The following is a 15,910-nucleotide window of genomic DNA, read 5'->3' as shown; positions in this document are numbered from 1 at the left end:
GGAGGATGACGCTGGGTTAGATCAATGGGTTGTAATTCTCTCTTCTAATCTTCATATTAATAAAGCTATTCAAGTTTTCCTCCACATTCTTGTATGCCTAATAGTATATGCATTTGTGTGGTCAATATATATCTCGTCCTATATTGTTTATGATTGTATATCTCTACACTTTGAAGGTATTATGCTGCTTTGACTTTACATGTACTCTTTGAAGTCGAGTGGTCAAGGGAGAAGCGGTAAAGACCTGTCAGTGAGGAGAAGGAACAAACCAAGAACCGAGCGAAAGATCGAGCTTGGTATTCTTTGATCCTCTCCTATCTACTTCTCATAAAGGGAAACAAAAGTAACTTTAATCTGTTTGTTTCTAAGATAGCTTCCCGTCTTAGTGGGACTAGCAGCTCTGCATAGACACTAGATTTCTCGATAACACCAGGATGCTACCAAAGTAAGTAATTCCTAAGTTGGTCAGTGAATGGAATATCCTATTAGACATTTAGAGTCTAAATATTAACCTAGATAGAACAAATGCATGGTACGAGTGACCAACTCAGAATATTCTAAGTGGAATGGATGTGGTCCCTATCAAAGAACTGTTATGGGAGTGACAAACTGGCTTGGGGGGAGAATTGGACATAATTGTCGTTTTATTGGTTGGGAGGAGTGGTCTTTCATGAGCTGGTCAGCCAATCGAATATCCTATTAGACCTTTATAGTCTAAATATTAACTGGACAGAAGATAGACCTAGTACGAGTGACAAACTCAGAAGATTCTAAGTGGAATGGTTGTGGTCCCTGTCAAAGAACTGTTATGGGAGTGACAAACTGGCTTGGGGGAAGAATTGGATGTAATTGTTGTTTTATTGGTTGGTAAGGATGATATTTCTTCCCTGTGGATTCCTTAGCAGCTTGACTTGAACAAGATAAGTACTCTATGTTCTTTTCTTCCATAATAGAAAACATTGTTGTAAATGGTAGTTGTGTATTGTAAATTTTATAGAAATTTTGCTTTAGGTTATTTTTTGAAAATGTTTGAGGTATCTCTTCCAAATATGGTATGACATGGAGTTCTTTAAAGGTCATGCTGAAGTTGTGGTAGCATTTTGTATAAAAAGTAGTACACGATTGTTACAAAATTTGCATAGAAGTGTTGGAACATGTAAAGGTGAAAACCTTAGGTGATTTAATTAATATTTTATTAATTTGAAACTATATATGGTATATAACTAGTCTTTACAGAGAATGGGTTGGCTTCCATTTATTAGACAAAAGTCTTTCCTTGATGAAATCCACACAGATATATCATTACAACTGAAATTATTGTACAATACGATGTAGAATTCTTCTACATCATCTATTGTTTATTTTTATATTACTTTTGAGAATTTATCACTAATGAAGGAGAGAAAACTAACAATACTAGGTTTTGGATCTAATCTCGTAAGATAATTGGGTTAGGTTTGAGCCAAATTAATGGAGTTGACAACTTAGAATCGATCTCTAACTCTTTAGAATAACATTCACTGAAATATCACTATTCAATAGAAGTGGCATATAATTATTGACTACTACTATTAAAGGAAAAACACAATCATAGATTAATATTGTACTTCGACCAAAAATCCCTAACCGAATTTGTTAATTTATACAAATCGTACCAAAGAATGAAAATACACATTTAACCCCATCAGAACAAAATTTTCACAACCTTCTTATATCAGTCACACCGTGGCTAGCTAAACAACATGGAACATGGATAAAGGCATATAGTCACATATAATTGGAGTCGAATAATAATAAGAGTCATATTGAAAATTGTATAGTAATAACATCATAGAAAAAGTCTGATTACAACCCCTTTCATTACTATACAAAGTTAAACTTTGTCGAATCAATATTTAGAGATAAACCACATTGCAAAATCATCTTTGCTATGACATGGAATAGAGAAAAAATACAAGCGAAATCAAGCGATGTCAAACGACCATCCGAGTTTAGCCCCGACCCATTGAAACATTACTGTACATAGACTTGAACATGTAAAATTTAAGCAAATGAAATTTAACTGTAACTCTATATTGAAATAATTTAGCTACCAAAGGAATTTTCTTTGAATAAGAATTTATGTAGAATTATCTTAAGAAAATAACATACTTTCTTCCATGTGACTATAATTACATCATAACCCACATAGTTACCATCCAAAGAAAAAACCCAAATGCGAGAATATCGATTTGATTATTCATAATAATAAGGAAGTTGTAGAAATGAATTCCTCCAACTAATTGCACAAAATAACATAGTAACATAAATTTATATTTCATTAATACACAAGAGGATGAGTAAGATCCTAACATTGGAATTTATAAATGAATTTAGACACTACAGTAATAAAAAGAACATAAGGCATGAGGGGTAGTCCTGAGGGGTCTATGCTTTGAGTAAAATAAAGAGAAATATCACCAACCTGTGTCCTGAGGGTGGCTAGAAACACCATAAATGATAAACATAAAAGTTTATAGAAGTCAGGAAATGGTAGATAAGGGAATAAATTTTCCAAAAGCATCCTACCTGTAAAGAAACCATAGCAGTAAGTCTTAAAGAAAAGACTAGAAGTATTCCAAATGGTATCTTCCTAGATTTTAATTTTAATAAAAGGGAAACCACTTGCACTTGTAGAAAAAGGAAGTAAAAATCAGCCATGTAGGAAAGTAGTGGGCTCTCGGTAGGTATAGGTCCATCCCCAAAATATTTTAAGTCTCACTTGCTAGTGAAAGAAGAAAAAACGACAATAATTTATAGAACAAATTTTAAGGAGGGGAATTTCAAAAATGGAAAACATTAATGAAACTACCTAAACAAGAAACCCTAGAACCATATCGGGGCAACATTTTCCTAGGAAGAAGAACTCATTAACATAGCCCAAAAAATTGTAGTGGGGAGTGAAAGGAAATCGAGGCAAAAACTGAAGTATTTTGAAGCTTTGATAATGAATGATGGATTTAACTGTGACGTTGATCTATGTCAGACGAAATCTTGGAACTAGAACAAAAAGATAGGAATACCCAGTAACTGAATCATTAGCCTAAGAAAACAACAATAGTAAAACTCCTCTTACTATATGGCACATTTTCTGCAAGAACAAGAGTAAATAATCTAGTAACTCACGCAAATTGGGCAACTAAGTTGAGAAACTACATAATAGGAAAAATAGGAGCAGGTTGAGCATCACAGAATCGTTGATGGTGCAGGGTGTTGCAAATCTCTCCTCAGAAGAGGAAGCATGATTGGGTGATGCCCTTTCAACGTTGTGAAGGGAGGGTGGTTACCTCTAACTGCCTCAATCCTTCATAGTCGTAGATATTTTGACCTAGTTAATGAGGACCATATATTTAAGCCTCACAAACCTTGAGGGACATTACCACTTGGAAAGATAATGAAATTAAGTTTTTTGATAGAACGGGAATCTATCTAGACACGAATTATTGTATATACGTCGTAAACATAAAATGTATAATAATAATGTTTACCAAGGTGGATTATAACTCCAACACATATACCGTAGATGATGTAAAAACTCTGGAAACATTAAACATACCATATGATCGAAAACCATAGTTTAGAAGGAATTTATAAACATGAAGGTTATGAGCAATTCACAATCAAATACTGGAAATTTTGATAAGTCTAAATTTACACCATGTAAAAGTTATGAGGATAAAAATAAGTATATGAGGTATGTTACAAGTGGTATCAAAGCCGAAGGGTTCAACACTCTGGCCTGTTTGAGGGTGAATAGTAACAAACAATGTTGTGTTCCACAGAAAGGAAGAATTTGGTTATGAGTACATTGAACGAATTCCATTACACAAGCTAAGGTACCCTTACCTACATGCACTATTATTTGGTGTGCTTAGGAGAACAACTAACTACTGGAGTATTTATTTAAAATATATGATAATTATTAAATCACCTTAGATAGTGTGTTGAGAGGGAGAAGTTTATGATTTATGATGTTGGGAAAGTGTGGGCATAGACAAATCAGGAAATGTATACAGGAGTAAACTTAGTACAACAACATCATTATAGTATAGATAAGTGTAGAACAAATGGGGTGGTAGATGTGAAATTGCCCTGAGAAGTTTGGGATTATCTAAACAATGACTATTTGTTTTCACGTTTTAAGACCCTTATGGTAATTTCTAAAATTATGTTTCGATTCGCATCAAATAAGGGCCCGATGAACTTATTTGGTGCCCTGTAGACCATGGTATATATGCACCAAAACATGGTTACAGTGCTCTCATAACTCACAGAACTCCGGAACAGATCCACCCGTGGTGGCATACCATTTGGAAGCTCAAGGCCTCTCCCCGATCAAAACTTTTTTTCTGGTGTGCTCTCCATGGTATCGTTCCCACAGGAGAACAGCTGACCCGCATGGCCATTCATGGCCCCACTTGGTGCACCTTCTGCAAAAATGCGGCGGAATTCACAGACCACATCTTTCTTCTTTGCCCAGCTGTTCAAACCTTATGGAGAAATATTTGTCAGCATTTGGGAATTTCGGGACATTGGAGCGGAACTGATCTACAGAGTGCTTGGGGTAGCTGGTCACTAAGCCACCCAGACTCAAAATCTATCAACCTCCCCCCTGTGGCCACATGGTACATCTGGCTCGCTCGGAATAGGGCTATATTCGAGGATCGTCCGATTATGGGCAACCGGATTGAAATTGCTGTTATTGCTGCTTATCAGGATCTACCAGATCCGCCTCCCCAAAGGATCAGAAACATTCAGCCTATGCCCGAGATTGATAAATCCATCCCTTGGGCATTTTTCGACGGGGCAGCGAACCAAGCTGGGTGCGGTGGAGGATTTGTCCTTCACATAAACGATCAGCATAGATATCTTGCCAAACTGGGATTAGGAAATGGATCAAACAATTTCGCTGAGCTCTCTGCATTACATAATCTCCTCCACTTTGCTTTATCACATCAGCACACACAGATCAATATATTTGGGGATTCGTTGGTGGTTGTAAACTGGATCAATAATGTCACTACATGCCACTCTCACACACTCAGCAATTTATTACATAACACTCTCACTCTCAAAGCTGCTTTTGATCATTTCACTTGTGTGCATATCTACAGAGAACACAATAGCGAGGCTGACAAACTTTCCAAAGAGGCCTCGACACTTCCCCGAGGCGATGGGCAAATAGTGGAGCAGCAGGGGACAGAAGAACATCAGTTTTACCACCGACCATATATAGATCAGAGGCAACAGAGGGACAATAGTCCCAACAGCTGACCGAGAATGGAGATTTTTTGACAATTACTGCTGATATAAATATAAAACAGAATCTATTTGTATGCGAATAGGCGACAGAGCCGAACATAGAAATGTAATTAGTTCTTTTTGATACACACTGAAAAACACCTGATAGGGTGGATATTGTATGAACAAGACAGTAATGCTATGGCATCTGCTTATGTAATTTTCAAATATAAATGAAAGTTACTGATTTTCCCAGTGGAAAAAAAAAAAAAAAAATTATGTTTCGATGTATAACCTTGTGAGATTAGTAACAAAAGAGATGTTTAAATTAAAAATAACTATGTATTTGAAAGAGGAAAGAGAAATGAAGGGGTTATATATATATATATATATATATATACATACATACATTACTTCCTCAACACATATGATAGATTAGTAATCAAGAACTTATATGAGGTAGTGACTAAGGGAACAGTATATAAGTATTAAAAGAATGTATTCCTTATTAGCAATATTCAAAGCGAAAGTTTATCATGAAAATTGCTAATGATGAAATTATTGTGCAACCTACAGTTTTAGCCTAACTAGTTATAAATGTTTTGAATGGGATTAAAAGACTATAGTAATGTTGAAAAACATTCACAATATCATGTGCATTAGAAGATATTGGTAAACTTGTAATAGATAAGATCAAACCTTATGGTACCAAGGAAGCCCTGTTTGGCTGCATGTAATGCTAATTTTGTCAAAACTAAGTGGGATAAATGGCACAATAAAATGAGAATTGTTGCTTTTTTAAACTAGGAAATTGGATGTAAGAAAGGAAATTATCATAATGCCTTGCGATCGACAAAGACTAAACTCAAAATCAATGAAATTGGAAGTGTATTTGAAAATTTAAGACTATAAACAATGTAAACTTTGAAACGGGAACTGATACTGTTACCCGTTTCGTAGAGGTAGCAAAAAAATGACCCGATTTTCAAAAGTGGTGATGCAGAATACACGTTTTTTTTAGAACATGGTTTTTGGAACTTTAATTTTTTTTCATATTCAAGGATGAAATCAAGTTTTAGAATGGTAGTGATTTTCATGCTGATTTTAAAAAGTGAGTATTCTGCATCACAGCCTTTTTTTAAAAGACCTATTTTTTGACTTTTAATTTTCTACTGTGTGAAATGTGAAAAATTATTTTCTAAATTTGATAGTTTTTGAAGTCGTCATTTTATTCATATTTTCTTGTTCTCTATCTTAATTTTTTTTTTTTAGTGGGGTTTTTATTGTTTTGCGTTTTTAAATTAGAAAGTCTATAGTTTGAATTTTAGATAATCTACATATTTATACATCCTTAATTAATTTTTCAATCCACATGAAATAATTGTTTCTAAAAAACAACATTTTTTAACAATGGACATAAAAATAACCATTTTTAACATAAATATAACAAAAAAACTAAACGTTTTGATAATTTTTTGCTAGAATTAACATGTCAAAATCACAATTTTTATACAAAAATATTAACTAAAAATGGTCAAATAATAGTTTTTTTTATGAATTTCATGTCAAAAAAATAATAATAACAACTTTTTTTTTCAAAAAATAATAATTAACTTAAAAATCAATGCGAAAGTCACAGTTGTGCTCTCTCTTTCTTTCACATACCAGACTCTTGATGGAAATTTCACCTCTTTTGAACTTTTCCAATCTGAGATTAGCTTCTTATCACTTAAAGCACTTGAAATATTTGTAGGCATGAACTCAGGTGGAGTTCGTTCACCAATGTTTTTTGAAGATACACCTTTAAGACTCTTTGGTCCAGAAAGATTCACAGAAATTTTCCTTGATGCCATTTTCCTAAAAAAAAACACATAAATTAGTAAATAAAAAAACATATTAACTTAAATTAACAACAAAAATATACCATAAATTTTTTATTTGTATAACCAGAATTGCCCAGCCACCTCTAACGGGCAGGCGGGTCGATGGGCGAGCGGGAGGTCAGGTGAGGGATAATGAGGCTAAGTGCACAATTAGGCAAGTATGGGTGAGCCCCTACCCATGCACCCCCCACAACCCCCTGACGACTACATTGAAGCCCCGGCCCCATTAACTTATTCATCTCACGAGAGATCTCTTGTTTGGATTCACTACACATTAATAATTAAAGTAACACGCCTGATCCAATCTCCGAAAATGATGATGATGACAAATCCCTCGATATGATTACCAAGTTATTGTACTCCCTGCATCCATCAAATCTGTGTTTTCTCTTTGTTTCACTCGCCAACTCTGTATTTCTTCATGGTCCATCCTTTGCATGCCACGCTAGATGTTTGTTTTCAGCTGAATTTTCTGTTTGAACGAAGTTTCCTAAGCTTCGCCCCCTCCCCGACCCCCCTCCCCTTCCCTCACCCTACCCCCTACCGTCCCCCCACACTCCCACGCCCCATCCCCCCTCGCCCCAAACCCCTGCCCCCCCCCTCGCCCCCCCCCCCCCAATCCCCCAAACCCCCTACACCCCCCAACCCCTCCCCGCGACCGCCCATCGCCACTGCGCCCACCCGCCCAACCCTCGCCCACCCCTACCCCCGTGCCCTACCCCTACCCCTTCCCCCCCCCCAACCGCCCACCCTTATCCCCCCCCCCCCCCCCCCCCCCCCCCCGCCCCCCCGCTCTTACACCCTACCCTTACCCCCCCCCCCCCCCCCCACGCCCACCCCCTACCCCCCACCTTACCGCCCCCCCCCAACCCCCTACCCCCACGCCTCCCCCCACCCCAAACCCCCTACCCTTAACCCCCCCCCTCACCCCCACCCCCCCCGCCACCTTACCCCCTACCCCCCTCCCCCCACCTTACCCCCCCCTACCCCCTACCCTTAACCCCCCCCCCTCACCCCCGCCCACCCCCTATCCCCGACCCCTCCTCCCCACCTTACCCCCTACCCCGCACACCCCCCATCCCCTACCCCCTAACCCCCCCCCCTCACCCCCACCCCCCCCTCCCCACCTTACCCCCTACCCCCTACACCCTACCCTTAACCCCCCCCCCACCCCCACCCACCCCCTACCCCCTACCCCGCTACCCCCTACCCCCTACCCTTAACCCCCCCCCCCTCACCCGCGCACCCCGCCTTACTCCCTACCCCCTACACACCCCCCCCCACCCCTGCCCACCCCCTACCCCCCGTCCCCACCTTACCCCCTACCCGCGCACCCCCCCTTACCCCCTACACCCCCCCATCCCCTACCCCCTAACCCCCCCCACCCCCTTACCCCCTCCCCCCCCCCCCCACCTTACCCCTTACCCCCTACCCGCGCCGCCCCCCTTACCCCTCCCCCAACCGCCTACACCCCCCCATCCCCTACCCTTACCGCCCCCCCCCACCCCCTACCCCCCCCCCCCCCCTACCCCCCTCCACCCACCCCCCCCCCCTCCCCCTCCCCGGCCTACCCCCGCCCACCCCTCCACCGCCACCACCCCCTCTTCGCCCACCCCTCCACTGCCACCACCCACCCCGCCCACCCCGCCCACCCCCCCCCCCCCCCCCCCCCCCCCTCCCTACAATCGCACCAAACTAACTATCTCTTCTTTACAATACATTGATATTTCTATCTAAATGAACCTTCAACAAAGATCTAATCAACTACAAACCACTAGATCGACTACCACACACCCAAGCTAGTTGATTCTAGAGACTATATTTAGCAAATAATTGTTCAGGACTAAACATATTCTATGTACAACCATTCCAAAAATCAAGTTTCATTAATCAATCCAAGACAAAAGGTGAATAAAATATATTGGCTTTATGCACAATAGAGGAGACACCAAATTCAAATTCTTTATAGCAATAGACTAAATGATGTACAGGTTCATACACACCTTTACTATCTCGCATAGCACTTCAATTGAATATTCAAATTCGAAAGACTTTCACACTGGTGAGATGAGAATAGATCACCATCATGAAGATTACAGTACCACTTATCCCATAACAATACAAAACATAATTCAAAACATTTATGAGGATTGTCAGTGCCAAAGAAAATCAATAAATAACACAAAATGCACACACAACTGATTGATCTCCTTGAGCATTTATAATCTCTCCACCTTTGAATTTCCATAGGAAAAACCATAGGTTTGTTGATGGTTTTGTTGACAAGACGAATTAGACGTTGAACCCCCTCGATCGCATGCGTTACCTTGGGAAATTCAATGGTTTGGCCCTTGATTTTAAATTTTCTTCAGCTACAAGTATCGTCATGGGGATAATCCTGGGTCCTTGAGATGATCATCATGAAGACAAAGTGGGGAACCCAGTGAAGATGTTGCATTCATCTCTTTATGTTAGTTCTCTTCCATGTGGAGATGTGTTAACTTGAGGAACAACATATTTACTCTATCCAGAATTTTGTCAAACATCTTCACCAAATTGCTAGACATGTGTACCACCTTTATACAGCTCAAGAACACATCTGCAACACACCAAGTATTACCAAATATTGGCAATTCATCCAACCCATGGACAAATTAGGAAAAAATCAGATTGACATCAATGTCAACTATTCAACTAGCCATAATGCCAACATTAATAACATTTAATTATTAATTTAGCTTTAAATTTTTACATCCTTATATATAGATAACTTATTTCTTTTTATCTTAATATCATTCTTAAATTTTATTCTTGATTTTAATTTTATTCAATAATCTAATTAAAATACAATTAAAAAATTAGTATTATCTTTATGATTATAACATAGTTTTTTTTTTTTAATTTGTCATAATATCATCTAGTTAATTTATTACATTCTATCATAAATTAACTTTCTATCATAATGGTTTAATGTCATGCTGAATTAAAAAAAAATAAAAAATATTAACTTTATATTATCATAATTATTGTAATGTCATGCTCAAGTATAAAAATTTTATATAATTATAATGATTTTGGTGTTATGGTTAATTTATATGTATTGAGGATCATAAACTAATAACATAATTTCAAGAAAAATAAAATCTTTAATATAACATTAAAGTAATCCTAGCATTCAAATTCATCGAAATATATATCAACATGGATATTATAATTGTAATCAAATATTATTTATGGAAACCACCCCCCCGCCCACCCCGCCCACCCCTCCCCCGCCACCGCCCCCTTCCACCCACCTCGCCCACCCATCCCCCGCCACCGCCCCCTCCCGGCCCCCCCCCCCCCGCCCACCCCTCCACCGCCACCGCCCCCTCACCGCCCACCCCTCCCCTCCCCCTCCCCCGCCCCCTCCGCGGCAGCGGCACCACCGGGCCGCCCCGCCCCGCCCGACCGGCGGCGGGTCGATTCCGGGAATCGACCCGCCGCCGGTCGGAAGGGGCGAGGCGGCCCGGGGGTGGCAGAGTGCTCATTACTTCCTGGCTTGCTTCGTTCCGATCAGGAATCCAACGAACTGTCAGATGCCAATTTGGTTTCGTCCTCGCCAGACGAACTGTCAGATCCTTTGTCAGAAATTACAATAAATCTGCAGCTGCCACTTCAACCACAAATGAGCAAGCTGCAGGAATTTCCCTTCAACCACAAATGCAGCTGCATCACCCTCCACCTCCTGCTGCTGCTTTTGATGCTTATAACTACACGCACAACGTGGTTCTTGAAATGTGTTCGTCTAGCGAGTCATCAGGTGAGCTACATCCAGACAATGGCAGCAGTAGGAGGGACCTTATGATGCATTTGTCTGACGACGAGGAGATATTTAATTCCTATAGGGAACTGGGGTGTGTGCCATTCATGTGGGAAGTACAACCCGGGATTCCCAAAGCCCCGCAGAGAGAACCAGATTTAGGGTATGGTGGGGACCTGTCCTCGCTACCTCCTCTTAAATTGCCTCCAAGTGCTTCTTATGCTCCTGCTATTTTACCGTCTACCAACTCTACTGGTTTTGCATCATCAACTCACCCAAAGAAGAACATGGGGAGCTGATTCAGCTGGAAATTCCCTTATCCATCCACACATCCAAATGTTGTGTGCAATGGGCTTGTACAAGGAGCAAATATTAATGGCTACAATGGAGACGATGAGGAGGATTTGAAGGAAGAATGGTCTTATGTGAGCACCTTAAAGCTCTCTGAAAGTCCGAGACCATCATCAGTAATCGCAGAAGCTAATAGTCCTGCTCTTCTCAGCCCGTCCTTGGACGATTCTCATTACACGATGCCTTCGGGTACTGCAAGGAGCGTGTGCACAATGTTACTTTGGGCCGTATTTCCTTGCAAGTGTATGTTCCTACCATGGTTGAGACAGAAGGGAAAGAAGAAGCAGAAGCAACCTGAATGGGCAACCGGGTATCAAGGTCGCGAAGACGAGAAAATAATTTCTGCTTTTGATGGTCTACACTCTAAACATGATACTGAAGGCTTCTCAGCCCGTTCGACCGACCAGTGCCCTCAGGAAGAAAGGCAGTAAAACAGAAATTGCTGTGAATCCAACCACATATGTTAAAAGGGAAGCTTACCATATAAAAGGTATTTGGATTATATTTGATTGCACCAAAAATTTTGTCAATGAGCTGCTTTGTGCATGAAAGCGTGACATTGTTATTATTATCATTTACGCGTGGATTTTCCATGGGCAATATTTGGGTTTTGTATCGTGAATTGTTATCTCAATGGTTTTGCTTAATAAAAGTATGTCAATGTTATTGTTTTTCCTTTGGTTTATTCGATGTTGGAAATAGTAAATTACTTTGATAGGTATGTAATTTGATATTTATGTAATTTTTGCAGAGTACTATGAATTAGTTTGAGTTTAGTTTATATTGGGAAAAGTTTAATTTAGTATGAGTTTGTGAAGTGTGGTTAATTAGAAAAAACATAAATTTCTAATTAGTGGGAGTTAAGTGTAATTAGTTGAAAGAAAATAAGTTTAGTCACTAAGTGTGGTTTTTATATATTTTTGATTGATTTATTGTAATGTGTGTAAAAGATGTAGATTTAAAATTTTATGAATAGAAATTATCATTGGAGAACTTATCCATAATATTCTTGGTCGGTTGTTTTGAGAGATGGTAGGCCTAAACGACAATATAATGTAAAACGATCTTCGCAAGATCGTGACCACAGCTGCCACTCCTAAAAATTAGAGTTTATATATGAGAGAGAATAATCGGTGTGGTGTACGTTTAACCCCGTTTTATGTGTGATATGAGTGTCTTCTTCCGCGCATAAAAATATCACTACAAAATTGTGGTTGTGAAGGATCTTTGCTCAACAGTCGCCATAAATCAGTCCGACGGTTCATAACGCCAAACGTCACCACACTCAAATCAATTCTAAAATCTTACATATTGTGGAAACATTTTAATTATATCTATCAAATTTGATCCTATTAAATTTAAGAATGTTGATAAAATATTTCATAAAATAAACTCCAAAAATATATGATTGTGAAATAAATTTGCTGGTCTAATAACTTCACGTTGTGCGTGTAGTTATAAGCATCAAAAGCAGCAGCAGGAGGTGGAGTGTGATGCAGTTGCATTTGTGGTGATCCTTTGTCAGAAATTACAATAAATCTGCAGCTGCCACTTCAATCACAAATTCCTGATCGGAACGAAGCAAGCCAAGAAGTAATGAGCGCTCTGCCACCCGCGGTCGCCCCGCCCCACCCGATTGGCGGCGGGTTGATTCCCGGAATCGACCCGCCGCCGGTCGGGTGGGGTGGGGCAGCCCGAGGGTGCCGCTGTGCGCGGCAGCGCCACCCCCGGGCCGCCCTACCCCGCCCGACCGGCGGCGGGTCGACTCCCGGAATCGACCCGCCGCCAGTCGAGCGGGGCGGGGCGGCCCGGGGGTGCCGCTGCCGCGGAGGGGGCGGGGGAGGGGGATGGGGAGGGGTGGGCGAGGAGGGGGCGGTGGCGGTGGAGGGGTGGGCGGGGGGGTCGGGAGGGGGCGGTGCCGGGGGATGGGTGGGCGGGGTGGGCGGGGAGGGGGCGGTGGCGGGGGAGGGGTGGGCGGGGTGGGCGGGGGGGTGGTTTCCATAAATAATATTTAATTACAATTATAATATCCATGTTGATATATATTTCGATGAATTTGAATGTTAGGATTACTTTAATGTTATATTAAAGATTTTATTTTTCTTGAAATTATGTTATTAGTTTATGATCCTCAATACATATAAATTAACCATAACACCAAAATCATTATAATTATATAAAATTTTTATACTTGAGCATGACATTACAATAATTATGATAATAGAAAGTTAATATTTTTTTTTTTAATTCAGCATGACATTAAACCATTATGATAGAAAGGTAATTTATGATAGAATGTAATAAATTAACAAGATGATATTATGACAAATTAAAAAAAAAAACTATGTTATAATCATAAAGATAATACTAATTTTTTAATTGTATTTTAATTAGATTATTGAATAAAATTAAAATCAAGAATAAAATTTAAGAATGATATTAAGATAAAAAGAAATAGGTTATCTATATATAAGGATGTAAAAATTTAAAGCTAAATTAATAATTAAATGTTATTAATGTTGGCATTATGGCTAGTTGAATAGTTGGCATTGATGTCAATCTGATTTTTTCCTAATTTGTCCATGGGTTGGATGAATTGCCAATATTTGGTAATACTTGGTGTGTTGCAGATGTGCTCTTGAGCTGTATAAAGGTGGTACACATGTCTAGCAATTTGGTGAAGATGTTTGACAAAACTCTGGATAGAGTAAATATGTTGTTCCTCAAGTTAACACATCTCCACATGGAAGAGAACTAACATAAAGAGATGAATGCAACATCTTCATTGGGTTCCCCACTTTGTCTTCGTGATGATCATCTCAAGGACCTAGGATTATCCCCATGATGATACTTGTAGCTGAAGAAAATTAAAAAACAAGGGCCAAACCACTAAATTTCCCAAGGTAACGCGGGGCGGGGGGGGGTGGGCGGGGTGGGCGGTGGCGGGGGAGGGGTGGCGGGGAGGGGGCGGTGGCGATGGAGGGGTGGGCGGGGTGGCGATGGAGGGGGGGGGGAGGGGGAGGGGGGGTGGGCGGGGTGGGGTGGGCCGGGGCCGGGGAGGGGGCCGAGGATGGGCGGGGTGGGGGCGGGGCGGAATGCGGGGGGTAGGGGTAGGGCGTAGTGGGGGGGGAGGGGGGTGTAGGGGTAGGGGGTAGGGGGGGGTAAGGGGGGTAGGGGGTAGGGGGGGGTAAGGGGGGGAGGGGGGTTGGGCGGGGGAGGGGGGTGTAGGGGTAGGGGTAGGGCGGGGGTGTAGGGGTAGGGGTAGGGCGGGGGGGTGCAGGGGGGGTGGGAGGGGAGGGGGTAGGGTAGGGGGTTGGGGGGGGTGGTAAGGGGTAGGGCGGGGGGGGGGAAGGGTAGGGGGTGGCAGGGGTTGGTGAGGGGGGTGGCAGGTGGGGTAGGGGGGGGGGGGGTAAGGGTAGGGGGCAGGGGGGGTTGGGGGGGTAAGGGTAGGGGGGTGGGAGGGGGTGGGGGAAGGTAGGGGGTAGGGGTAAGGGTAGGGTGGAGGGGGGTAGGGCGCGAGGCCCATGGGGTCGGCGTTAAGGAAGGGGGGGAGGAGTTGAGATTGAAGGGGAATGGGAGTTAGGGGGTGGGCTTATGGGGAGGAGAGTTGTGGGGTAGGGAAGGAAGAGTTGGGGAAATGGTGCATGGGTGGGTGAGTTGGGGGTAGCAAGGGCTGGCGCATGGGTAGGGCAGAAGGGGGAAGAGGGCATGGGTGAATGGGAAAGATCGGTAATGGGTTGGGGGAAGGGGGCACGACGACGGCCTACCCACGGTTATTGGGTGATTGAGTTTGAATAATTGTTTAAGACAGTTTATATAACTGATATATGCATCGTATCTTCAAATAAAATTAATGTTTTCCATATTTTGTTAAATGAGAAGTTATGAAGCATTTTTATGTTGTTGGATTATGTCTTAAGTATGATAAATTTTATTGTTTAAATATCTACAATGCAATATCAAATTAGAGATATAATGTCTGTTTTATTCAGTATACAAATAAAGACTTTTGAATTCATTCAGTGATATAATTTTCTCATAATGTCATGTTTTTTTAGTTTTATAGTTGAAAAAATTTCAATTTCTTTTGTATCTAGCATGTTGTGGTTGAAAACATGTTAAATTTATACTTAGGAAAGAAAAATGATATTCTACCAAAAACATTAGTGTTTTTTCCTTAAAATTTAACTTTGTTTGAGACATAAAAAATTGGTTTTATTAGCATTTTTTAAAAAGTTTGAAAATTGACCCTAAAAAAAATAATCATTATTCTAGTATCAACACTTTCGTTTTGAAGCTATATTTTGCACGAAAATTTCGTAGTAAATTTCGTAGTCACTGCCATTTTTAAAACACGTTCAAAATTGACACCTAAAAAAAAAACATCGTTCCAGTATACACACTTTTCGTTTTTAACACTGTTTTTGATGTTTTTTTGGGGTTTTTTGGCCAGAGTTCCCGTTTTGAGTTTATAGTTCCCATTTCAAAGTTTACATTGTTTATAATTATATATATCTATATCTATGTATATTGGGTCACTCCAAGAAACCCCTTGATTTTGGAACAATGTTGTTCGTATTCCAAAGATACTAGA

The 15,910-nt window shown here is 40.9% G+C and overlaps 1 pseudogene; it reads left to right on the top strand.

Annotated features, from left to right (window-relative positions):
* The first annotated feature begins 10,865 nt into the window (after positions 1 to 10,865).
* On the top strand, positions 10,866 to 11,747 carry LOC149149438 (uncharacterized; annotated as a pseudogene).
* Positions 11,748 to 15,910: the final 4,163 nt, after the last annotated feature.

The sequence above is a fragment of the Pinus tabuliformis genome, chromosome 9 (genome assembly GCF_031772625.1).
Source record: "Pinus tabuliformis cultivar Carrire ecotype Pingquan chromosome 9, CPIR1, whole genome shotgun sequence".
NCBI lineage: Eukaryota > Viridiplantae > Streptophyta > Pinopsida > Pinales > Pinaceae > Pinus > Pinus tabuliformis.
Note: the sequence above shows the minus strand (reverse complement) of the source record. Positions and strands in the feature narration are given on the sequence as shown.